We start from the raw sequence: 26,027 nt of genomic DNA on the forward strand, positions 1-26,027 counted from the left end.
CCTTGACCACACAATGGTCATATTTGTTGTGTTCACATTCCCTTAGTAACTTGGCATGCTCGTTTTCTTTGGATACCTATATTTTTAATTTCTTTGCTGAAGTTTTAAGTTACTACAATACAAGAAATTTAGAGCCTGAAAGAAAATTTAGTGGGGAGGGAAATCTTATTTAGATGGGTAATGCACTCAACACACATACACACATGCAGCTACATCCCTGGGATGTCTGGTTTTTATATGCTGTATTTGTGTTTAACCTAAACGATCTATGCTACTATAGATGTATTTCGAGCTTGACAATTAAGTTCAGATTTAACTTTCCAGACTTTGCCATTTATTTTTTCACATTTTCATACCTCAATAAAGTTGTGGTCTTTCACAGGGTGGGAAATGACAATTTTGGCACACTGCAATGTCTATTCTAATGAGAAAAATATGACAAGTATGACTCAGCCAGTCACAGATCTTTAGTCACTGCTTGGCTTCATATATATATATATATATATATATATTCCCCTCACGCTATATTTAAAATGCTGATGATCAAAACAATTTGGCAGTGCTGTGTCAGAGGGAGTCCCAGTATTCCCTAACAAGGAAATCCTTCCTTACCTGTCTAGATTAACAGATTTCTGTTTATTAGTTGGTAATCTGAGAATCTTCGGGAAAGGAACATCTAAAGATGTGTAATTGTGCATGGAATCAATATTTCCAATCAGCATTCTCACATAAATCCATGCAAAACCTCAGAAAAAGGAGCAATTTGTCATTGGTTTCATGACATACCGACGTAGAGAAACTGATGGAAATCAGAACTGCTCAATACAGACCTATGCATTGTGCTGTGAAATCAGATATACTGAAGGTAAGGACTTTTATTTTCAAGGCTCCCTCTACTGGTACAAGCAAGGCTATCAAGGTTCAAGATCGCCAATGTTTCACCTAGCTCTCCTTAAATATAAGGTTCTTTTTGCCATATAATGTAACTGACCAGTAGTATGGCCCTCAGTGCTGGTATGTTCAGGTCATTTATAGAAAACTTGACTTTTAACTTCATATACATTATTTGTGTGAAAGAGTTGTACAAATGAGACTCAGAGAAAATAAATTTTGAATAAATATGTAGCATTTTAAAAGGCTGAAGACTAAAGGTGGTGTAGTGGTATAAGTTTTGGACTACAACCTGGGAGATCTGGTTCAATTACCTGTTCAGCCATAGAAACCCACAGGGTGACCTTGGGTGAGTTACACACAATCAGCCCCAGAAATGCCTGTGATAGATTTGCCTTAGGCCTCATTCCCACTACCTTTTAAACCAGATTGCAAATCAGTTTGAACCGGTTTAAATTACCATGGTTCACACAGAACCAAATCACTGAAGCAATTTGGAGAGGGAGGCCATGCACTAGACCCATTTATCCTACATCTTTTTGATACTGATTTTTTCCACATCTTTTTTTTTTTTTTTTGGGGGGGGGGGGGGAAGATAAATTAATTCCTCACAAGTGTGAACCAGATGTGGATCAGAATTGATTTAAATTTGCCCTTCAGCCAGCTAGAGTGGGTCCATTTTGAATCGATTCATTCATGAATGTGAACCACAAGTGAGTTATTTTACAGGGAAAAAATGCAATCGGGGCAAATGTAGTGTGAACCACATTCCACTGTCAAATTGATCCATCAATTCAGATGACAAACTGATTTATTTGTAAGTGGGAATGAGGCCTTAATATTGCCATAAGTTGGAAAGGACTAAAAGGTACACAACAACAAATATTAAAAGCCTAAATACCCCAAAGGCACCAGATTCTCTCTGATGTTGGATGCTAAGCAGGGAAACTCTGGTTAGTACTTCAAAGGGAAATTGCTAACAATACCAAGTACTGTAAACTATATTTCAGAGAAAGGAACTGACAAAATTACCTTTGAATATTCCTTGCCTAAGAAACCCTATGAAAGTCATGGAGTCTTCGTAAGTTGACAAGTGTCCTGAAAGCACACACACACGCACACACATTAAAACTGACACAGTGCTATGGTGCATTTCAAGCTCTGAGTAAACTCATTACAGCCCAATGCACATCCCTGTAAAAAACATCTTACTATATTACAATGGGATTGAGTCGTATGGTTTTAAATTATTTATTGTATTTACACAGTGTCATCAATGTACCTAGTGCTTTGTGGAGTGATATAAGGGGGAACGACAGGTCTTGCCCTGAGGAGATTGCAATCTCCATTTGACACTAAGGATGAGAACAGAGAAGAGAGAGGGCCAGAATTGGAAAGAAGCAATCATAACAAGTGCCAAACAGCAGCTGTGACTGTATATGTGTTTAGGCTTGATTATTGCTGGAGTGCAGAAATTAGCAGGCTGAGCCAAAGATTTTATGGAGGGGGAGGTTTCATAAGAAGGATTTTAAGAAAGAAAGTGAGGTGATCCCTTATCAAGCAGGAAATTTTAAACCTATCATCATACTGAGAAAAGTGATGCCTTTTCTTAATTAGGTGAATTTCTTCCTCATGTTTCCTCACCATCAGTTGATATATGCTAGTCTCCATCATTTCTCTTACTCTTCATAAATTCCTAACTTACCTTACATCTTCACTGAACAAGACTGAAAGCCTTCTCATGAGTGACAGTATTGATTCTATACAGCACACTGTTTCCACTAAATGTGCAGAAATAATAATGGCAATAGGAATAGCATAGGAATAGCATTGTAATAACATAGTAATAACATTGAGAATATTAATAATGTATCAGTTACAGTGTAGCAGTCATAGTACTGTAAAAATATAAGAATCATTGAAATCATTCTACCTGCATTCTTAATAAATTCATAATTCAGTTTGGGTCAGTAATATGGAGCCACACACATTCAGTCTACACAGCCCATTTGAGATGTGGTGCTGGAGAAGAGTGCTAAGAATACCATGGACAGCCAAAAATACAAACAAATGGGTCCTTGAACAGATAAAGCCTTAATTCTCCCTGGAAGCCAAAATCATCAAAATGAGGCTGTCATTCTTGGGTCACATTGTGAGAAGGTATAACTCATTAGAAAAGACAATCATGCTAGGAAAGGTGGAGGGAACTACTAAGAGAGGAAGACCACAACCTAGATGGATAGATTCAAATAAGGAGGTTAAAAGTATGCATTTGCAAAACCTAGGCAAAGCTGGACAGGGAGGTTTGGAGATATCTCAGCCACAGGGTTGTCATGGTAAGGGTCAACTACAGGGCAGTTAAAAACAACAAAATTAGGATGTTTATGTATTTATTTATTTCATTTATATGCTGCTTCCTCCCAGGGTGGGACCCAAGAGGGCTCCCAGAAACAACAAATTGAAAATGTTTACAATAAAGTTTTAAAAACAAATAAAAATCCCTATATTAAAACACTATAAAATAATTAAAAACCACGCAAAAGTTAAAAACAGATAAAACATACATCTAAATGAGAACTTTCCTTGTTTAACTATTAAAAGCTTGCTTAAATAAAAGGATATTTGCTTGCCAATGAAATGAAAGCAGGGAAGGCACCAGCTTAGCTTCTCGTGGAGTTCCAGAGGGTGGGAGCAGCCACTGAGAAAGCTCTCTCTCTCATGTCCTCAGCAAGTGAGCCTGTGATGGTGGTGGGATCAAGAGTAAAGGCCAAAACAAATGGCCATAAAGTTTTAAAAACAATTAAAAATACCCACATTAAAACACTATAAAATAATTTTAAAATCATGCAAAAGACACTATAATTAAAAAATCAAGCTCTGAGTGCCGGATCAGGGCCACACACCACACACTATGCCCCTAATCTGGCATTTTTCCAGCCCAAAAAGAAGCGGCAAAATGCTTTTGGGGGAGAAAAAAGGTGCCCTTTCTGTGGCAGCAGCAGCTTTTTGGTATTTTTGCGCTTCAGTGTGTGTAAACACTGCACCACAGAAATGTCATGATGCCACCCGCTGTGTGGTCAACAGGGTGGCATGACACCAGTTTGGGACAGCATCAGGGTGTGTACCATGCATACACCATGCCCCCACATGGCCCTCTCTATGGTCGCTCCGGTCCTCTAAGCTAACCAATTGGCTGGCTGCTCTTGGGCAGGGTGACTCCCCTCCCGGCCCTCACCTTCCTTGCCTGGCCTGTCACATGACATCCGCATTCGGCACCATTCTCACTCGGCTCTGGTGGGGATCAGAGCCGAGCTTGGGGGGCTCCCTGCTCAGGAGGAGCTTTGCAAGCCCTCCTCAGGGTCGCTGCCCCCTTCCAGCAGGTGCCACCTGCGTTGGGATGGCCATTGGGTGGAGGAGGTGCATGCCCCTCCCCCCAGGACCCGCGACCGCCATTTTTTAAGAGGATGCTGCCCTCTGCTCCACCTCCTCAAGTTTGTGCCTTTTCCCCCCTCGTGTTCTTAGCAGTTTCAGCCACCGTGGTTTAGTGGTTTGGGTGCTGGACTTCGACTCTGGAGCCTGGGTTCGAATCCCTGCTTGGCCATTGGATTCACTCCATGACTTTTGACTTTCAATTTGGACTACATTTGAGTCATACTCTCTCAGCCAACTTTTCAATGTAAAACTCATACTGACTGACTAATTGCCAGCCTTGCATTCTTTGGAGTCATAACTTGTTACACTCTCTCAGCCAATTTTGTTTTATTTTCTATGCCTGCCTAGCAGCCCGTGGCTGCTTAATTGGTTGTGCCTTGCCAGCCACCTTTTACTTTTATTTGTGGGTGTGCGCTCTGTCTGACAATTAGCCTGTCTTGCTTCCATGGCTGCGTAATTGGCACACTATCTCAGCCACATTTTCATTTTTCTTGTGTTTCTTTTACACCATCTGACAATTAAGTTGACTGTGGCTTCCTGTTTTGCCATGCCCAATAAAGCTGCGTGCTTCAAGGCGTCTTCAGCCACAGCCAATCGAGGCCAAGATGGCCAATCTGGGAGATCTCAGCCTGTGCCAGCCTTGGATTCTTCCACTACCCCCTCCCCTTGAAACACGTGAGACACAGGTTCCAGGAACTTTGCTGCATCCATGTCTTCCCGTGCTAGGCCATCACCAGCTGTCCCTTCGTTGTCTGATTCAGCAGTGTCAGAATTGTCCCATGCCATTGCTGAGCTGATCTTTAAACTACATCATCCAGCCACCTGCCTGCTCCAGAATCCTCATCCCTCACGGCATCTGCCAGTTCTACCAGAGCTCCAGCCTCCACCCAGGCACCTCCATCGGCCTGTGTCGAGACATCTGCAGCGGTGCGACCTTTGGGAGTCCAGGCGTCCTCCAGCTCCAGCAGCTCGACGTTGTCGTCACCTTCCAGTTCGAACAACGATGTGACCAGCAGTGTAAGAGCAACCATCAGATGTAAACAACACAGAAAGCAATGCAAGACCAAGAAAAGACGACGACATGAGCGTTCTGCCCAAGCTACTCAACACGCGCTAGAGGCTCCTAGCACATTCATACCCATTGGCAGAGATGGCTTTTGGGTCGACCATGCACTGGCTCCAGGCTTGCCGTGCTGGACCATCAAATGGCATTCCTAGTGACCTGGTCTTCAGGGGGTTTGGGTTGACCAACAAGTGGGGGAGTTACCAGTTTGCGCACCTGGTGAGCATTCTCCTGGCTGTCATCTCCCGTGAAAAACCAGAAAGCTCATTCTCAGGGACTGTTTTGTTGATGTCTTTGGTCTGGTTCCACCATCTGGTCAGGAAGCTTTAGCGGTTACCTCCACTACTAAAAAAAAGAAGGGTCCCCTTGCCCCTCTGGTCGATCGTAATTTTGATAATAGGCTGGAGAGCTTCATTTTCTTCAGGGCTGTCATTGCTATGGCGGTAGGCATTCCTGTGGAACGGCCTTTTGTGGTGGCAGCAGAGGTTCTGGATCTGGTAGGCATGGTCTATAAGGTTGCGTAGCACTGTATCAGGAGTCCCTATGGGACACGGGAACGATGAGGGCATGCGTTGTGGCCATTGCGGGGGCCATAATGTGACACCGCTTCCTGGTGACTAGGGGCTTTATTATTAAATGCAATCAGTAGGTTGCATGGTTCCGAGAGGGCGTTAGATTAGCCCCTAGCTCATCCTGATGCCTTGCTCTATATGACATGCTCCTTTATCTTACAACAGCAGGTTGTACGATGATCCAGACCTCATGCTTTTGGCCAACCCTACCTTTGGTTGCTGGTTTGCGTAAATAAAATTGTGGCCTTTCCTCCACATGTGGCTTTTGTTCTTATTGTGGCGCCACCCTCCCAGGCAATTCAGTATCAAGACTGCAGAGTTTGTAACTAGAGTCATGGAAAAAAAATTCAGAAATTTTACACCAGTCAAAACCCAAACCAAAATGTACCAGGAACCTCTGACCAGAATATAGCCACAAGGTGGGTCATTTCCAACCAGTGACCAGATTTCCTACATAGTATATAATGCTGATGACTTCAAGCCCTAACCTGCTTCCCAGATTTATTTAATTATAGCCAGCCCTCCATATGCACAGATTTTTTTTATCCATGGATTCAAGCATCCTGTCTTGAAAATATTTCAAAAATACACAGATTCTAAAAAGCAAACCTTGATTTTGCCATTTTATATAAAAGACACCATTTCACTATGCCATTGTACTTATTGGGACTTGAGCATCCATGGATTTGGGTATCTGGGGGGGATCCTAGAACCAAACCCCAGTGGATAATAAGGGTCCACTTTATAGTATTCTCAAATAGGCTCTTCCTGAACTGTTGATTCCACCTTCCTGCTGTATCTGAGAGGGAGACTCTGGACTAGATACCTCCACTTACACTTCTGGGAATTGGGGCCTTCCTCCTCCTCCTCCTCCTCCTCCTCCTCCTCCTCAAATCTCAAATTGGGTTGTCAAACAAAAGAGGACCGTAGCTGATCTTTGGGCATATGCTAGGTCTCTTGCCTTTCCTGCTGACCAAGTAAGTCTGGTTCTTCATCTAGGGAAGAGTACTCAGGGCAAGGGGTATAATAGTTGGGAAAGGGAGTAGGACCAGAGGTAGTTGGTTAAAAGACAGATAAATGTAATTGGTACCCAGATCAGGAGGGTAGATCAGAAATGTCAGGTTAGATAAGAAGAAAATCATTCTTTACTATTCTTTATAATATTTTTTTCCTGGACGTTATGTTTCTGTACTAATTATATAATTAATCACTGGACTGACTATGTGAAAAATGTTGCTGTCCTTGAGCAAGCAGGGATCACTAGCATTGAGGCCATGTTATTGAGGACGCAGCTGCGCTGGGCAGGACATGTTTCTAGGATGAAGATTGCCTCCCAAAAATAGTATTCTATGGTGAACTTGCCATGGGTCAGCATAAGAGGGGCACTCCAAAGAAGAGATACAAGGACTCCCTGAAACAACTTCTCAGGCTCGGCCAAATTGACCACCAACCATGGTCCACCCTGGCCTTGCATCAGGAGGCATGGAGACGCACTATCTACAGTGCTGCAGCCTTTTTCGAAAACTCACGCATAATGAGTCTCAAAGAAAAATGACAGCGTAGAAAGAACCACAACCCGGAAACATCACCCAAGGAGACTTTCTGCTGTGCTTTCTGCAACTTGTTTATCTCAGACTGGCCTTTTTAGCCATCAACGTGCTTGTAGTAAACGTGGGATGAGTCCCTCCTGAATCTTCGTTTGCGAGGAAAAGCCAGAGAGAGAGAGAGAGAGAGAGAATTAATGTTTTAATTGTATTCTGGTCTAGGTAGAACAAAAGGTGGGCCTTTCACAGCCCACATGTGGGCTTTGATATGCAAAATAGTATATAAAAAGCTGCCCTTGGTGTATCAGTAGATGATAGCAGCAAGGAGCGATTTCAGAAAAGTCTGGACAGCTGCTTAAAATACAGTGGGTCCTACATAGCCAAGTGGGTTCCATTCCACTCCCCACCATGGATAAAAACAACTGCTGGACCTCAGGTCCTGTGGTTATTAATGGCAGTGTGTGTGCCCCCACTCTGCCATGGTCATGTGCATGTGTGGCCATTAGTGGCAATGTGATTTGCTGTTCACAGATTCCTAAATCCATGGATGGCAAGCCTGCAGTTGGAGAAGGTGGCCTGTACTCAGTGACCTCTAGGGGACAGGTTTTTACAGGATTCTTAGTCTTTTCCTTCACCCACTCATCATTCCCATCAAGGAACTGTTTGCCAGTGAATGACAAATAATGTTGTAATTTTGGATTGATGAGAATATTCAGGGCCAAATCTCAGGTACTTGAGGGGGGGGGGGGGAATACATAGTTACCAGCATACTAGGCTATTTTGGCCTGCTGAAGCACTACTTTTCTGCATTCAATTACAATGCTATAGGAGATCAAATTTTTAATATTGTGATTCATATGGTCCAAATCCTTCTATAATGTTTACTTAGAAGTAACTACTTTTCAGCAAATGTAACCAATAACTATTTTTTTCTCCTTGTGACTCTATTACTTTATGTCAGGTGTTGCCAGAGAGGGCACTGTTGCTGAATTTCCACTCAGTGCTCAGTTGTTGTTAAGGCAGTTAAGGGACAATTCTTCCATGGCTGGTCTGAATAGGAAGTCATTAGCTACAAGGAGAAAACATCACATTAACATGAGTACTAGCTCACAAAGCTGCACTAGCAGTTGGGCAATCTAGTTTGGATCAACTGGTCCACAGTTCCATTAGAAATAGACGACACAAATCAAACCTGGAGAAAGAAAGGAGAGCAACAGAGAACACAATAGAGTATAATGGCATGGCAACAATATTATCTGTACTCTCTATAAACCTGAATGAACATGCAGAAGTAATTCCAAATTTAATAGTAAGAAACAGAAGAACTCAACTTCTATCAGTTTGGAAAAAGGACTTAGGAGAAATTCTTTAGAGAAAATATTTACCATGTGAGAACCAAATACTTGCAATGGAGACATTTCTGATTTCCTTATAGCTCCTAAGGTCCCTCTAACACACCCATTGTTCCTTCTTATTTCAGAACTACTGTAATAAAATACATCAAAATCACCTTTATAGTTGCAAACATTATTGTTGTTGTTTTTTATCATGGTCTTTAAGAATTCTCTTCATGTTCAGGCAAAGTTTCTCCTCCTTAGCAAGATGAATTTATTCCCAGCACAAAGCTGAGTATGAGATTTAGAAGAGTATAGAATTTCCAATTACAGCTCTAGGGAGTATTTTTGCACAGTTTGGCATTCTCAGTAGCACTACAGAGGTCTGGTGTCAGGAGCAAATCCAAATCTGCTTGTTTGCCTTGTTGGATGTCCTTTCAGGAGGAGGAAGGAGACAGGAAATTGTATCTTTCTTCCTTTTGTCTGGTTTTTGAAATCATCAGTGTTCTGGATCAGTTTAGTTGGATGTGAAGTGGGTGCACTGTATTTCAGTGCTTCTACTCCTACTTAAAAGATAGCTGTTAAAATATAGCATTGGGCAATTATTTCTTGACCCCCTGGCAATTGTACTGTGTATTTCTATCTCTTGGGAGTGGTCATAGGGAGAGTGAGATAAAATGTCCCATCAATATGTTGATGACATTCAACTCTACTAATTTGTCACACCTGGATCAAGTAATGCTATGTAAGCTGTCTGCTCATTTGTGGACTGGCTACAGCCACAGGCAGACTTCTACAACTGTGACCCTGACATCCTCCAAAAGCACTAATCACTTTGTAAACAGGGTATGCCTGCCCTGTACACTTTACTTCGAATGCAAATAATTGAATGAGAAAGGGCCATAATTTTTCTTTGGAACAAGTTATACAGGGCCCACACACCTTCTTTGCAAGGTGATTAATGCTTTAAGGAAGGTTATAGCACTAGCAATCAGCTTATAAAACAGAGCATTTGTGGTCTGTGCACCTTCTTTTAAAGACCTTCCCTCCACTGAGCCTTCCCACTCATTGACATTTCCCATCCCCTAGCCTTATGGCAGGGCTGGACCTGTGCAACTGTTTTTAACTGCCTGCCTTCTGTTTCTAGGACACTTTGTTCGAGCTTGCGAGTGAAGTTTGCAGGAAAAGTTTGTAGAAAACAGTACAGAACTTGTTTGAGATCACAAACAAATGTTCATTTGTCATCCAGATCAAATTCCTGTATTGCTATTATGTTATGAGAAATTCTCAGCAGCTGAGATTTTGACAATCGCTTTAATAGAACTTTCTGCGTGAGTCAGACTTGAAAGATCTGATGGCAAATCAGTATCTGAACCCATCTCGTTACAGGTTGGAGACTACTATTGCCTATTAACTTGGCAACATCGACAAGATTTATTGCAGTGTTTAGTATTACTTGGTTTAAACTCCCCCCCCCCCAAATATCTTATACAAAAGCTCAACTAAAATTGCATTCACCTAGTTCTCATAAACAGGAGGTGTGATGGTAAACCTGCACCTGGAATTCAGCATTTTAAACTACTTAACCAATGTTACCCTTTTGAAAAAACAAAAGCAAACCACTTCCTCCTTGATAGGTAAAAATGTACTAGAAAAGTAACATGTAGTGAGAGACAGCAACACTAGACTAGTGTTCTTCTTCTAGTATGTTTCTAGTTAGCAGGGAAAAGGTGGTTTGCTTTTGCTAGGTTTTTTTTTTTTTAAGGGGGAACATTTCTTCTTGACATCTAGCTTTCTACAGGCAGGAATATTTTTCTCTTTTTTTTCCACATTGCATTGTATGAAGAGCCATTCAAACATGTAAGCTCCAATTTGTAGTTTCAACTACACAATGGTAATTGTATGGTGGTGACTCACAATTTATTTTGCCTTGCTGCATATTAGCCAAGGTCTATGGTGCTGAACAAACAGAAACTGCAGGTAGATTTCCAGTACAGATCACTTTTTATGAGTTAACTAATGTCTTAATTATAATATTAGTCCCTCTCAACAGCAGGCTTCTCCTTCAACAGATATTAGTAAGACTACCAGCTGGGAGCTAGGCTGAAGCATATGAAATAGAATCATTCCAAGGAGATTTCAGATTTTCCCACTTGCACTCAGTTAGCAGCCCATGCTAAGTAACCAGTGAATTAAAGTTTCATTCATTCATTCATTCATTCATTCATTCATTCATTTTATTAGAAATTGCGATCAATTGTTCATTATCACCCCCCTCTTTCTTTTGTCTTTCAAGAGGCAATCAGGTGGGCATTCAGCATATAGGAATGTTGGCCAAACAGGGCTTGAAAATGTTAACAATCCCAGAATGTACAAGCCGGCATTGCCAGTGGTCATTTAATAATAATAATAATAATAATAATAATAATACTGTTTATTTATAGCCCGCTTTTCCAAACAGATCAAAGCGGGTTACAACAAAATTTAAGGCCTAAGGCACTGTGAAAAAGCCAACTAGTGGGGTTATTACCTTTTTGTCCTAACAGTTATCCCATGCCTTCCATACAACAAAGAAAATAATGCAGCAGGCCTTGCATTAACCAGTTTGAGAACAATTGTTACTCCTCTTGTGAAGCTTCCCTAGGTAGAGCTGTCCAATCAGAATGATAAAGTTTAACACCCCTGTTTCAAACCTGATGCTACCTGGGATGAGATAACTTAACTATCTCTGGTAGTATCAGCCCCTGATTACCACCCCCCCCCCCAAGAATATACCAGATATTATTTTTTCCCAGGATTTACAGGGGTAAAATGGGACAACCATATTTGAGGGGCAATCTAACATATTTTGATGGTAAAAACCTGTTTAGTCTTTTGCCTGAACATGAATAGGGATATTCATGAATATTAGGATGTGAGTGACACATAAGCCCTTCCTCACAACACTTTTGAGCACCTAGAAGGAAGTTAGTCCTTGACATGCTGAGCACAAAGGTATGAAGAGGGCTCTGTGACTGCATTAGGCTGCACATAGTAACAAAACTCTCATAAGCAGTAATCCAATCAGGGTTTTAACTCATGAGAGCTTGTAACTGTGCTCAGACAAATGAATGTAGCTCCAGAGCATTCTTCACCCTTTCATATTCAACATGCAAAATTTTACTTTAGATGCTCAGTTATGTTGGGATGTGTTGCTACAATTTTACACATTTCAGGCAAACCTCTAAAGAGGGCCACAATATCCAAAGAACTGAGCAAGAAGGAATGGTAATAATACATGTAGAGGGAACAATGTGAACAATGAATAATGAATTGTGATCAGCAAAACAAAACTTCAGATGTGACAGTGGAGGGAATTTGTGCCTTTCCAAAATGATGGAAGGAGAGATGGTTGGCTGGGGAAAAATTAGCCTCCTCTTACAATCATCCCAATAAGCTAAGGAAACATAAAAATCAATTGTACATAGCTGGGCAAAATGTAGGGTGTTCTGGATCATGACTGTATCAGATTATTACGTGGACAAGATGTTGCTACTTCATGTGCTGTCTCATGGCAGCTTCTCCCTCCCCATTTACTTTGGGACACTATAGCCACAGCTAAAAGACCTTTGCCTTCCCATTTAGCAAAAGGTCCACATTGTGTCCTCTGGGTAGTATGCTATATGGCTGGGAAAGGCTTGCTTCCTAGGAGATTGCAAAGGTTGTTGCAGTGAACAGAGACTGAAGTGGATACTCACCCTTTTTAAACTACGATGTGACATATGCTATTAACTGAGGATATTGTGTGTGTGTTTTTGGTTTGTTTGTTTGTTTGTTCATTTGTCTTTGGTATTTTGTGTCTATGGAACATATGCAGCTGCTTTATAATGAATTAAACCACTTCTCCAGCAATACAGACTAGCAGCTGATTTTCAGGCAAGACCCTTTCCTAGCTCTACTTGGGGTCTGTTCACACTACACAATAATAATAATAATAATAATAATAATAATAATAATAAATTTATTTGTATACCGCCCTTCCCATGATCAGGGCGGTGAACAGCAAAATAAAACAATACAATATCAGCCACACATCAATACAAACAATACAGATACTATACAGCTATTAAAACCAATATTAAAAACCCCTAAGCCAGCAACCCTTGCTGTCAGTGGGGGGGACTAGCTGAACTTATATTGGGGAATGCTGATTGAAACAGGAAGGTTTTCAGCTCCTTCCTGAACTGGGCCAGGGAGGTGGCTGAGCGGAGCTCAATGGGCAGCGTATTCCAGAGGGTCGGGGCAACGATGGAATATGTTCTCCTAGTTGTGGAGACTAATCTGGCCCCTGGAACCCTCAGTAGTTGCTGCCCAGATGTTCTGAGGGTGCGGGGCGGAATGTATGGGGAGAGGCGGTCCTCAAGGTATCCTGGGCCCAAGCCATTTAGGGCTTTATAGGTTATAACCTATAGCACCATGATTCCATTCAATGAACTCCTGGCATTTGAAGTTTAGGTTCGGGGATTTCGATTTCTCAGCCAGGAAGATCTAGTGTCTCACTAAACTATAAACCCCAATATTCCTTAGGATGTAGCCATTGCAGTTAAAAGTGGAACCATCATGTCATAACTATGTAGTGTGGAAGAGTCCCTGGAATTGCTGGAGACTACTTGCACAGAAGTAATACACAGAGATTGGTGCTTTATTATTTACAACTCGTGTCAACATCAGTAGGAGACCAGAGAAGAGAGGCAGAACATGTATTGAGGGGGAGAGACAGTGACAGAGGATGCTAAGTTGGAAAAGGAAGGAATGGAAATAGAATTTAGCATGAAAGAGAATGAAAGGAAGGCATTGTGCCAGTGTCAATTGACCAGGGTGTGTGTTTTACACAGAAATTGTACCAACCAAATCCTGACCTGTTGGCTTTTACTACTATCCAAAGATCTGCTTTCCTTTTATTTCTGGCCCTCTCTTTCAGCAATGGTAGTTTATAAGCATTCTATGAATAATTCTTTGTTTACTTCTTCAGTCCTGTGGTGTATCTTCTTACAAACTGTAACTGATTGAGACTATTCTGAATATGGCTGTATTCAATTTCTTTCATTGTATTCCAACCTTGGTAACATATTGAGTGCCACATCACTTTCTCAATCATGATTGCCTTGTTTTCATTTTCCTTCCTAAATTAGGTTGAGCCTTTCTTTACAGCAACAGCTGCATATCAAGGATACAAATGCTTTAGCTTGTTGGGCAAAAATTCCATCTGTCATCAGTTCTCCTCTAAGACCTAAGCATCTGGGAATATTGAACTTGTGGGTGTATTAAACACCTTAATTTCAGTTCAAAGGGTTGTAAGACACAACAGAAAACCTAAATTTGATGTTTATTTGGCCTTAGTTTGAGTTGGGCTATGACTCTGAAGATCAGGGTTTGATGCCCCTCTTGGCCATAAATGCTGTTGGGTGACCTTGGGCAAGTCATATGCTCATGTTACCACCTCTGAACAAATCTTGGCAAGAAAACTCCATGAGAGGTTTGATCTAGGGTGACCATAAATTGAAAATGACTTGAAGGCACACAAGACCAATAACAACAACAATGACAACAACAACTGGAAAGTGGCCAATGTAGGGGGCTACTATTAGAGAGAAATGAATTGTATGTGGTTGAAAGCCAGCATGATATAGTAGTTTAAGTACTGAAATACAATTTCAGCAGACCAGGATTTGAATCCTTGCTTGACCAGGGAAACACACTGGGTGACCTTAGGCAAGTCACACTCTTTAAGCCTCAGATAAAGACCATGGCAATCCCGCTCTGAACAAATTTTCACAAGAAAACCAGCATCTTCTACTACCTCTGATTTGATCTACTTGGCTTTGAGATAGGACTTTTTTTTTCTTTTTTGCAGTTCTGCTAAAACAGGAGTGTTAGAAATTTTGAAATGAACTTTAGCAAAAAAAAAAAAATAGGTCAGAAGTCATGAAATAGAACTTTAAGTCAAGTCACAGTTTCATGAATTACCATGTCAGCCAGAACGAGAAGATTCAGTTCATTGTATCCACAAAATAACATCAAGATATAAAATTCTCTATTATTTTCCTCCAATGTACCTTCAGGACATTTAGAATTTCCATAAGAATATTTCAGTAATAAAGCTAATATATACACACACACACACACACACACACACACATATATATGGCTGTCTGCTGCATGAAATAATATTGGGAAACAGAAAATATGCAGGCAGCACCTGGTAATATATGACTAAACAAAGTCTGAGTTATTGTAGCAATGCCAAGGTTCACATAACCTATTAAACTGTATATAAAATATGCAAACAAATGTGAAAGAAATAATGGAAGGAGTTTATTGTTTGGGAAAATATAAATATGAAATTATAGAAGAAAAGAAAAATTGTGTATTTCCTTTATTGACAAGCTAAGTAATCCTACTCAGAGTTCACTGGAGTCAATAAGTTATTTCTTAGTAGACAAATCAAATAGAAAAATGCAAAATTGTATATTTTGCTAATATACTTTCATATCCTTTTCATCCCATGTGAAAGGTCACATCACATATTCTCACTTGTGTCTCACTCAAGAATGGGACAGTTCTGTGATTCCAAGGCACTCAGGATTTATTGCAGGGTGGAATCATATGGCCATTCCACAAGGAGTTGTTGAATGGCAACATAGCATTTATCATAATTTCCTTTTTCTGCCTAATCGAACAATATCACAGATTAACTGCTGAATTTTACAGGGCCACAGAACTAAAGACACCACTCCATTCTGCTTTTGTCAGGCCTCACCTGGAATGCTGTGTCCATTTCTGGACACACCCCACACACACACACACACACACACACACACACTTGGGCTAGCCAGCCAAGCAAGTAAGAACAACTTGTCAAAGGATTTTGACAAGTTGGCTGTGTCTAGAGGAGGGCAACCAAAATGGTGAAGGGTCTGGAAACCATGCCTTATGAGGAGAGACATAGGCGCAGTACAGACTGCCCAAAAAGGGCAGCCTGCTGGTGCCTGCTTGTTCACCAGAGGGAAGCCTCAGTTACCAAACTGCAAGGCTTCCCGCCGGTGGAAAAAGAACCCACAAAAAGCGGGCTCTTTTGAAGCTGCGGCGGTGGTGTAACAAGTGTGCCACTGGTGCACTTGTTATGTAAGTGCACTCAGCACCATGTGGATACCGTGAGGCACTTACATAACAATGGTGGCACCCATGTATACAGGGTACTGCCATTGTTATGCCCTCGTCACATGTGAGGGTTGCAGGGCGTGTGGGTGCTCCGCCCTCAGCCAAACCCTAGCACATGACAAGGGTGCCTAAAAGGCCTGTATGTACTGGGCCTTAGCAAGCTGGGTATGTTTAGCTTGGAGAAGAAATGTTTAAGAGGTGATATGATAGCACTGTTTAAGTATTTGATGGGTGTCATATAGAGGATGGAGCAAACTTGTTTTCTGCTGCTCCAGAGAACAGGACCCAGAACAATTGATGCAAGCTACAGGAAGAGAGACTGTGCTGCAGTAACAAATTGTTCCCTAATTGTACCACCTCCTTCCTCCTCCTTTCTTTTCTGACTCACTTGGAGTATGGCGAGGACTGGCAGTTGGATGGACTTATTTCAATACCAAATTCATGAGGATGCAGACTCTTTCCATAAGGAGTTGTTGTTTTGTTAGCTCCATCCCCTTGATAATTTTGCATACTGCAAAGTTACAGGTACATCTCAGTTAACAATGCCTCCAACAGTGAAGCTCCTTTTTACAAAGGCTCTGTATGCCTGCTGAGACCTATTTTTCTTAATCCTCTGCCCAGCTGAATGTTTTTTGCAGCATTAGCACTTGAAGAATTGTGGAGAAACACAAGCGGGATACAAACCGCCGCTTTGCGGCGGTCTGCCGCCGCCGCCGGTTAGTCTGCGCGGGAGCCGGAGCCTCCACACGGCGCGGCTCCCGTGCAGACTGAAAAAGAAGCTCCAAAATGGAGCTTCTTCTTGAGTCGCGTTTGCGACGTAGCGAGGCGCCAGGGGCGCACTCGCTACGTCACAACGCCCACGACGCGTACGGACACTCAGCGTCTGATACGTCAAGATGGCGGCGCCCATGTAGAAGGGGCACCGCCATCTTGTACATATTGAATACGTACTAGGGTTAGGGGGGTGCGGAAGCACCGCCCCTTCCTAACCCTAGTACGTATCCTATACGTACTAAATGGCGGTATGTATCCCGCCACAGACTTCCAGCGCTGAGTTGCAGCAGAGTGTCTGCAGTGTCTGCCTAGGAAAGAAAGGGATTCTACCCTAGCCAATTCTACTGTAGGTATGTATGGCTGCTACAAAAGGTGTTGTAAACAGCAGCTGTTTTTAGAATCTCTTACTGAGCATATGTGAACAGCAAAACAGAGAAGAGGAGAGGAAATAAGTTTGCCTCACCATCATGTTTTTCTTCCCACCAACCCCTTTTTCAAAGCATAGATGTAAAAGTATACACTATAAAAGTATAGTGTCTAGATCAAGGGAAGTAATAGTGCCACTGTATTCTGCTTTGGTCAGGCCCCTCCTGGAATACTGTGTCCAGTACTGGGCACCACAATTCAAAAAGGATTTTGGGAAACTGGAGTGTGTCCAAAGGAGGGAGACTAAAATGGTGAAGGGTCAGGAAATCATGAAGCTCTATGAAGAAAAACTTAGGGAGCTGGAGATGTTTAGTGTAGAGAGGAGTGGTTTGAGAGGTGATAAGATAGCCCTGTTTAAATATTTGAAGGGATGTCATATTGAGGAGGGAGCAAGCTTGTTTTCTGTTGCTCCAGAAAACAGGACCCGGAGCAATGGATGCAAGCTATGGGAGAAAACATTCCAACTCAACATTGAGAGGAATTTCCTGACAGTAAGGGCTGTTGGACAGTAGAACACACTTCCTGGGAGTGTAGTGGAGTCTCCTTCCTTGAAGGTCTTTAAGCAGAGGCTGCATGGTCATCTGTCAGGGATGCTTTGACTGTGAGTTCCTGCATGGCAAAGGGTTGGATTGGATGGCCCTGGTGGTATTCTATGTATAAGTTCAGTTATCAACACAGAAATAATAAAGATGCCTGGTGAAATGTGTCATTTTGCAAGAATCCTTTAATAAAATAATAATAATAATAATAATAATAATAATAATAACTTTATTTATATACCGCCTTCCCAAGGTGATCAAAGCGGTTCACAACATCAAATAATCATTACAGTACAGGGTAAAATACAGTACAGAGTAAAATAGCATCTTAAAAACATAGTATAAACAGTTTTAAATATCTTAATCTAATTGTGATCCAGCATCTTGAAGTAACTTATGTGAGGAGGTCGTTTTCTCAAGAAGAGTCAGGAGGGTATGCTAAACAGAAGAGATGTGTTTTCAAAGATTTTTTGAACACGTCCAAGGTGGAACTAAGGCGAATCTCTTCCGGAAGTTTATTCCAGTAATTTGGAGCAACTGCTATGAAGGAACTTTGGTGAGTTGATTCAAGTCTCACCTTAGGGTACTCCAATATGTACTTCCCCAAAGTTCTGAGGGTGCGAGGAGGATTGTGTAGGGAGAGGTGTTCCCTCAAGTAACTCGGGCCCAAGCCATATAGGGCTTTATAGGTAATAACCAACACTTTGTATTGAGCCCAGAAGCTAATTGGCAGCCAGTAAAGAGATCTTAAAACGGGTGTTATATGGTCTGACCTTAATGTTCCGGCGATCAATCTGGCTGCAGCATTTTGAATTAGTTGAAGCTTCCGAACCTGATACAAAGGTAGCCCCATGTAGAGCACATTACAGAAATCTAAGAGAGAGGTTATCAGTGCATGTACTACTGTTTCAAGGTCCTTTCGGTCCAGACAGAAAGTATCAGCTGAAGCTGGCACCAAGCACTCCTGGCCATCGCATCTACTTGAGATGATAACTGTAGAGATGAATCCAGGAGTACTCCCAAACTGCATACTTTGTCCTTTAGGGGGAGCGTAACCCCGTCCAGGACAGGATGGCAAATTTACCTGTCTGGACTTGGGGAACCTATGACGAGTACCTCTGTTTTCTCTGGATTCAACTTGAGTTTGTTTTCCCTTATCCAGCCCATTACTGACTCCAAGCAGGCATCCAGAGAAGAGGTGTCATCCTTAGTCACTGTATCAGTCGGAGACATGGAGAGATAGTTCTGGGTGTCATCAGCATACTGATAACACCGAGCTCCATGGTTCCGGATGATCTGTCCCAGCGGCTTCATGTAAATATTAAATAGCATGGGGGACAGAATGGTGCCTTGAGGGACACCAGATGTCAGCTCTCTTTTACGAGAACAACAGTCCCCCAGCCTCACCATCTGGAATCTTCCTGAGAGGTAGGACCAGAGCCACTGGAGCGCAGTGCCACCGATACCTAACTCTCCCAGGCATTCCAGAAGGATACCATGATCGATGGTATTGAAGGCCGCTGAGATGTCCAAGAGCACCAACAGGGTCACATTTCCCCTTTCGATGCTCAGACAGAGATTATTGACTAAGGCGACCATGGCAGTCTCCACTCCGTATCCCGCTCGGAAGCCAGTTTGAAATGGGTCTAGATAATCAGTTTCATCCAAGACAGCTTGGAGTTGGAAGGCTACCGCCCTCTCGATCACCTTGCCCAAGAATGGTAAAAGGAAGACCGGTCTATAGTTGCTCATCTGCAGGGGATCTAGGGAGGGTTTCTTCAAGAGTGGTTTCACTATAGCCTGTTTTAAGGCAGATGGAAATTTTCCCGCCCGAAGGGATGTATTAATTATGAGCTGTAATGAAGATGTTAAGTGGTCTCTAGAAAGTTCAAAAATGTTTTTATTTCCTTATGCAAGACTTACTTGACTTAGTTGTTTCCTTTCATAGTGATATATGACTATTGTTAGTTCTGAATAAAAATGCTTGCTGAAACATTTGTTCTTGTTGTTGTTATGTAGGATTTCACCTTTATTCTCTCCATGTTATTTTTGGCACTGGCACCAGAAATTTTCTGTTAAAGGTACACATATACTTCATTAATTAAGGCATGTCAATATAGCACTATATTCCACTGTAACTGCTGTTGCAACATCCCATGGAATCCTGGGATTTACAGTCTAAGGGGTATTTAGTATGCCTTGCCATACTACAAACTCCAGGATTCCATAGAATGTTACCTTGGCGAGTTACAGACCACCGAAAAGTGGCGGTCTGCTGCCGCCACCGGTTGCAGTGTCCGGGAACCGCAGCAGCCAAATGGCATGGTTCCTGGACGCTGCAAAGAAGGAGCGCAAAAATCGCGCTCCTTCCTGCACCCCAGAAGAGACGTCGCAAGTGCCGAAGCGTGCACTCGCGTCGTCATTTCCAGGGCGCGACGTGCAGACACAGCACGTCTGCTATGTCAAGATGGCGGCGGCCATGTGGAACGGCCGCCGCCATTTGGTACGGACTCAGTCCGTACTAGGGTTAGGGGCATTTGTAACGGGCCCTTGTCAATTAAATTGGAAGATAGTGTTATAATTGTGCAATGTAAATGGGTTCCTGCTTAGAGAAGCTGATGACAAGGAAGAACTTTAGCTTGCCTTGGTAGCTTTTCCTTCCCAGGCCATACTGTCCACATCCATAGATAGAGCTATTATGCCCACTAGCCCCTCCACAACATGGTCTAGAAGTTGTACCTCCAACCAACCTGGTCTGTGACACCCATCAATCACAAACATTACAGTCACCCCACCACATCTTCATCTCTGGCTGTTGAACTGAAAAGGAGCACAGCAGTCTATCATTATCCCTCATATATACATACACATACACTTTTATGCAACCACCTACCCCAACATTATTGTGACTGAATGAATTAATTTCATCTAACCCTTGACTGAATGTGAATTTTTAAAAAGAATATTCATTACAGATTAAAACATGCACTGGATGGCACTGATATACATTTTACCACTTTTTGTGTCTCTTTTGAGATAGGATGATCTGAATTACCTATGAGATTTTACACATTGTGATATATAATACCAGTTCATGACATTTTGGCACTTTACAGACTGCTCAAAAAGGGCGGTCTGCCGGCGCCTCCATTTCTGCCGTCGGGAAGCCTCAGCCTCCAGACGGCAAGGCTTTCCAGCGGCTGAAAAAGAAGCCCCAAAAAGGGGCTTCTTTTTGTGCTGCGGAAATGACACCGCAAGGCGCCAAAGTTGCACTCGCGACATCATTTCCGTGGTGTGACATGCGGATGCTAAATGTCCGCTATGTCTAAATGGTGGCACCCATCTAGAATGGGCGCCACCATTTTGTATGCGCTCGGTGCGTACGAGGGTTAGGGGCCTCTGGAAAGTACGCCCCTTTCTAACCCTAGTACGTGCCGAGCACGTACTTTCCACCCGTGCAGAATGGGCCTTTGAAACACATTTCCAGCACATGCCAGGGAGTAACATTGTCACATCTCATATAGTTTGTGATATTGTGAGAAAATGAAAGAGCCATCTTGTATAGCTACTACAAATTCCTTTTCTAACCTACCATGCTATACAATGGATGAATATGGCTTAATGCTGAGTCCTTTTTGCATGAGTAGTACATGAGAAGTACATTTGTCAACATAAAAGCATGATGTAGCCTTAAATATCCCTTGCTAATACGCTAAGCAGCACTACAATTCCTTTAACTCTAAAAGTGTTCTTTATCCTAGAAATTTTTCCACATCACTCACCTGACCTTTAAGTCAGCTTGTTACATTCAGCTTTTTTCAAAGATCCAAAGATGAACAAATGAAAAATGTAAACAGTACCAGTCATTGATAAATGGTTTGGTCCAATACCAGATTCATGAGGATGCTGACTCTTTCCATAGGGAATTTTTGTTTTGTTAGCTTTATTTATATGCCACTTTTACCCCAGGATTGGGATTCAATGCACTTTATTAATTAAAATTATTATGAAATAGTTAAAAACATATAAAAAATTATCATTGAAATAGAATTAAACTATTGACCATAATTAAATTTCTCCATCCCCTTGATAATTTTGTTTTCCCTTTTCTGTGCATTTCTACCTGTACAATATCTTTTTTCAGCTGTGATGAGCAGTGTGGTTGCACTATAAACTTGGATTCAAAACTATGATATTGGCAAAGTTATTTTTGATTCCTTCTCTAATCATGGCCAGTGTGAATTTTACCTGTTTTACAATAGCCACACAATAAGGGGGCGTTTTTATCATTCTATGCACTGCAAACCCAAAATCTCTTTCTTGATCCATTGCTGCCAGTTCAGATACCATTATTTGAATGAAGCTAGGACTTTTGCTTCAGTAGTCACTACTTTACTCCTGCTTACACTAAATTTCATTTGCTGTTTTAATGGACAGTCTTCCAGTTTGCAGTAGAAATTTTCACATCCATTTTGCTTCCAACCATCCTAATAATTGGTTGTCATCAGCAAACTTGGTCATTTATCTGCCCACTTTTAACCACGTGTCCAGTAACTCACCATTCAGCTTCAGGGAGTGAACCAATTCTAGTTAGAGAAACATTCCTCATGATCCATTTTTTCCACACACTGAGTAATTTGTTACATTTCTAACATGACATAAAAGCACCAGTTCAAATTCTAGATAGGATTAACCTCTCACTGCCTTTGGTTATTGGGACTGACCATTTATTCTTATTCTCTGCTTTAATAAATTGTACTGAGAAAGGAAGAGCTTGCCCTTATAGATTGCAGCTACACTATCAGTACACCAGAAATCCTTAGTATCACGGATAAGAGTTGTGCTAGTCTACTAACTCTGAATATGTTGTGGCAGTTCTTAAATGATATACCAGATGCTTGCTGCCTGAATGTGTAATATCTCCTGGACCCTGTGGAATCATCTTTCAAGTCCAATTTAAATGTGATGTGCATACAGTTATATTTTGAACTAGGTTCTTAAGTGTTATGTGTGCAAAGTTAGGATATCAACCCAGCACTCATTCACACTACAGATCCTGAGTGTGTCAGCACCACATGTACAGGCATGAGACACTGTGCATGTGCAACTCTGGGCACATTCTTTTTGCTGTCTTATACAGGGCCCAGCTTTGCTAGACATTCACAATGCTTTGACATATGGTGGCATTTACTGGCTGCTTGTGGGGTGAAGAGTTTTGTCAGCCCACACCTTAATCTTCCACATGTTTTCTCAAGGGAAAAAATCTACTCATTCTTTTGGGTTTAAAATGCACATAAGGCTTTAGCCTGGGATTCTTAATTCTGAGATTATACTCTTATTCTTGAATGTGAAAAGCTTTAATGGATTTTTGCCAGATGATTAGTTTGTCCCTATGCTAGAAACTGAAAGTATCTGTCTATCTCTAACACAAGTAATCCCCACTGCTCTGGATAACATTGCTGAGAAAATTCCCAGGAAATCACTAAACAGGTAGAACTTGGACTGTTTTTACCTGATGGTTTTTACTTTTGGATAGGATAGTCTAATGGTCCTCTTGTTTGAAAGGAAACACAGTCACTAGTGTATTCCTAATGCACTTACCAATAGCTAGTAGTAATTACCTGGGAATTATGGTGGGTTACAGACCGCCCATTTGGGGCGGTCTGTACCCGCCCCTTTCCCCGGTGTATCAGGGCCTCAGCTGCTAGAATGGCAGCCGCTGAGGCCCCAATCCGCCGCTTTTCAGGCTGCAGGGAAGCGGCAAAATGCCGCTTTCCCGCAGCCTGAAAAGGGGTGTCCTGGGGCTTCAAGCCCCAAGGACACCCCATGGCAGTGGGGAGAAGGAGAAAGGGGCTGCTTGGTCCCTTTCTCCCTTGCTTCGCTGGGTGCAGCCGTCTGAAGGCTGCGCCCAGCAATGCAAAGCGGCGCTGCAAACCAGGAAGGAGCTCCGAAATGGAGCTCCTTCCTGGTCCACGCAAAGGGTGCACTAGGCGCCCTGGCACGGAGTGAGGACGTCACGTCCGCGCCGCCCCATATAAAGGCGGCGCGGCCGTGACGTCCTCATGGCAGCGGCCATCTGGAACGGCCGCCGTCATTTTTTACGCGCAGAGCGCATATTAGGGTTAGGGAGGTGCGGAAGCACTGCACCTCCCTAACCCTAGTATGCGCTCCGTGCATACTTTAATGGTGGTATGTAACCCGCCTATATCAGCAAAGACAGCAGTTGAGTAACAGTCAATTACCTTTTTTGCTTCCATATAGCTACCAAAAAATTACACAATTTTAATGCCATTTTACAAAAACCAGTTTTATGAAAATATGAAAAATGAACTATTGCTCATTTTGAATTATAAATAATAATAATAATAATAATAATAATAGTAAATTTTATTTGTATACCACTTTTCCTTAGATTAAAGCAGTTTACAGACCAATAAAACCGTTACAACATCTCATAAAATAGATAAAATGCAAAATACAAATTATATAAAATCTAAAAAACAATCATTCAAGAGAGTAAGGCAGAGAGTCAATGGGATTGGGAGTGCACAACTTCATTTTTCAGCAGGGAAGGCTAGACAGAAGAGGAAGGTTTTAAGCCTCTTTTTAAATGTTTTCAGGGGGGTCATGAGATGGAGCTCCTCGGGAAGACCATTCCAGATTTGTGGGGCCGCCACTGAAAAGGCCATCTGGGATGTAACAACGTATTTGGAAGATGGAATTTCCAACAGGTTCTTCCCCGATGTCCTAAGTGTGTGGGGCGGATTATATGGGGAGATGCGGTCCCTCAAGTAACTCGGGCCCAAGCCATGTAGGGCTTTATAGGTGATAACCAACCCCTTGTATTGCGCTTGGAAGCGAATAGGCAGCCAGTGAAGATCTTTCAGAATAGGTGTTATATGGTCAAACCTGGATACTCCGGTGGGCTTGGTACAAGGGTAGCCCCATGTAGAGCGCATTACAGAAATCTAGATGAGAGGTTACCAGAGCATGTGCCACGGTTTCAAGGTCTTTTTGGCCCAGGAAGGGTCGCAGTTGGCGTATCAACTGAAGTTGATAGAAAGCACTTCTGACTGTTGCATCTGCTTGAGATGTCAACTGCAGAGACGAGTCCAGAAGTACTCCTAAACTGCCAACTTTGTCCTTCAGGGGAAGTGTGACCCCGTTCAGGACAGGTGGATAAATTTCCTTCCCCGGGCCTGGGGAACCTATCACCAGTACTTCCGTTTTCTCTGGATTCAGACTGAGTTTGTTTTCCCTCATCCAGCCCATTACCGACTCCAGGCAGGCATTTAGAGGAGAGGCTCCATCCTTAGTCACTGCATCAGTCGGAGACACAGAGAAGCATATATGGGTGTCATCAGAGTACAGATAACACTGCACCCCATGTCTCCGGATGATCTCTCCCAGTGGTTTCATGTAAATGTTAAACAAAGTGGGGGACAATATAGCTCCCTGAGGGACACCAGATGTCAATTCCCTCTTAGAGGAGCCCAACTGCACCATCTGGAATCTGCCAGAGAGGTAGGAACGGAACCACTGGAGCGCAGTGCCCCCGACACCCAACTCCCTCAGGCGTTCCAGGAGGATACCGTGGTCGATGGTATTGAAAGCCGCTGAGATGTCCAATAGCACCAACAAGGCCACACATCCCCTGTCGATGCCCAGACGGAGATCATGGACTAAGGCGACCATGGCAGTCTCAACTCCATATCCCGCTCTGAAGCCAGTTTGAAATGGGTCCAGATAATCGGTTTCATCCAAGACAGATTGGAGTTGGAAGGAAATAACTCTAGCACCTTATGCTTTGTGAAGAGAAAGATGTAAGAAGGCTGAGAAGGAAAGCCTGGAACATTTATGGAGTACTATTTCCAGAATCTTCAGGAGTGTTCTGGGACCTGAAGTCCCAAAAGTACTTTGTACATGTCATGGCATGGAAGCAGAAAGAGCATGTTCCCACAATAAATCTCTAACTGATCACTTAGCCTTTTCAAGAGAAGTTGCTTCAACTAATTCCCAACTTATTTTGACTTTAAGGCAACCCTCTCATGAAGGTTTCTTGGCATGATTTGTTCAGAGGAGGTTTGCTTTTGCTTTCCTTGAGGCTGAGAGTGTGTGACTTACCCAGATCACCCAGTGGATTTCCATGCGTGGGAATTTGAATCCTGGTCTCTAGAGTCAGAGTCCAATGCTAGATATGTGAGTCAGAGAAAAGTCTGTAACAACAACAATAACAACAACAATAATAAATA

Source organism: Sceloporus occidentalis, unplaced genomic scaffold (genome assembly GCF_023333645.1).
Source record: "Sceloporus occidentalis isolate IW3139 unplaced genomic scaffold, rSceOcc1.0.p SCAF_2, whole genome shotgun sequence".
Taxonomy (NCBI): domain Eukaryota; kingdom Metazoa; phylum Chordata; class Lepidosauria; order Squamata; family Phrynosomatidae; genus Sceloporus; species Sceloporus occidentalis.